The sequence below is a fragment of the Cebus imitator genome, unplaced genomic scaffold (assembly GCF_001604975.1).
Source record: "Cebus imitator isolate Cc_AM_T3 unplaced genomic scaffold, Cebus_imitator-1.0 Scaffold3064, whole genome shotgun sequence".
Lineage (NCBI taxonomy): Eukaryota > Metazoa > Chordata > Mammalia > Primates > Cebidae > Cebus > Cebus imitator.
In genome coordinates, this window is record NW_016110379.1 from 88 (window position 1) to 2,046 (window position 1,959).

Genomic DNA, 1,959 nt, shown 5'->3' on the forward strand with positions numbered 1-1,959 from the left:
TTGATGAATTTGACAAAATTGGTTTCAGAAGGGTGGGAAGAACAAAATACTGATTGGAATGGATTAAAAAAGAATGAAAAATGAGAAGAGTGAGTACAGTGAACTCCTTTAAGGCAGGGTGTTTTGTTTTGACTGAGGTTTAATTTCAGCATAGTAAAATGCACAAATCCTAAGTGTGTCTTTTATTGTTTAATATATTACAGCATATTTTTATGCTGGTGGAAATAATCCAGTTGAGACAGAAGAGCTGAGAGAGAGACGATAACTGTGAGAGCAAAGCTTGGTGTAGGCAACAGAGATAGGCTGTCATGCACAAGTGGAGTGGTTGGCCTTAGAAGACACAGGCTGCTCATTATTACAGCACTGAGAGCAGAGCATAGTGCTGCAGAAGAACGGAGGGTCGGGGATTTGTTAGTGGGAAGATGAGTTTTCCGATAACTTCCCAGTGAATTAAGATCTTTGGCTGAGAATGAAGAGGTGAGAAGGGAATTAGAGATTGATAATGAAAAAAAACGTAAATAATCATGAGAATGAGAAAGTGAATTTGCTAGAGAACATAAAAGCGTTGCAAGAGACTATTTGAGATTAGTCATAACTTTAAAAAGAGACCTGTCAATCCTTTTGTAGTTTATGATGATGCGTGTTTACACTCCTGTGAGATGTCTCCCTCTAAACCTTGTAACAGCATAGCACATTACCCTTCTGATGTGAGGGGGAAAAAGGAGAGAGATAGCTATCCACCTAGTTGTTTTTAATCTACTCATGTTCAGCTACTCTGGTACAGGCACGTATTAGGCAGAGAAAACAGATTTGAGGCTTCAACAGGTGGTTCTGATGGAAGGAAAGAAAACCATGCATGGGCATGGGTTATATGCAAGGAGGTGGTTATATCCTTCAATCAAGGATGGAAGTGAAGACAGAGGTTCTCATGTGCTGGATGTAGAAAGGTCAATAGATTGGTGGACTCCATGGGGTTGTAGGTGTGAGGCTATGAACAGAGGTGAATGGCAGAGTCAGTACCTGGTGGTCAGAAAATGGGTTTCATGAAATTGAGACTTTTGGAGCTGCATAGTAGTATATGATGACAAGTTTTTATGGCCAGTGGAGGAAGTAGCTGAGTTGAGGTGAGGACAAGATAGTTGGAGGTGAGGGAAGGATTCAAGGAACTGAGGGTTCAGGCTGGTGGTGGGTGCCTCTGTGATAGAAGTCACTAGGAAAGCTGGTGCTGAGAGGAAGGCAGTGACCTTTGCTAAATCCTTCTGTGGATGAGGAGATGCAACAGAGAAAGCTGAAAGGATGTAATCTAACAGCATGCACTTCAAAGGGGATGTGGTCTTTTTTAAAGAGGGAGAAGAAATGGTCTGCAAGTAGTGACTAGTGAGGCAGCCATCAAACCCACCTTCAGGCTTGAAGTATGTCAGATGTGGAAAGAAAAACAGTACTCAGTTGAGAAGACTGCGGGGGTAACTTTTCTCTGAGGGCGGACATGTTTCACTTAGAGCAAGGAAGAGGAGGGAGAGAAAGGAAGAGAAGGGAACATTTAGAGGCCAGGATGAGGATTTAGATTTTGCTAGTGTCAGGGATTGAGTTCCAGGAATTACAGTGAAAGGATTTGAGGATTAGGAACTTTCCACCCTCAATTTTTAATAATTTTGCCTTAGAAAAAACTTTCATGTATTAGTTTATCTGGAGAAATTACAAAATATAAATCTCTTCCAGGAACTAATTTGATCCTTAATTTACTTTGTAACATGTTGATTACAGGAATGGTTTGCAGTGTATGTGGAACTTAATCAGCAAATTGCAGCACTCTTGAATGCTGGCGATGAGGAAGATCTTGTGGAGCTGAAGTCACTGCAGCAACAACTTAGTGATGTTTGTTATCGACAGGCCAGTCAGCTGGAATTTAGGCAAAACCTCTTACAGGCAGCTCTTGAATTTCATGGTGTTGCCCAAGAT

General features: G+C 41.3%; 1 pseudogene; it reads left to right on the forward strand.

Annotated features, from left to right (window-relative positions):
* The first annotated feature begins 615 nt into the window (after window positions 1–615).
* Window positions 616–708, forward strand: LOC119470028 (annotated as a pseudogene).
* Window positions 709–1,959: the final 1,251 nt, after the last annotated feature.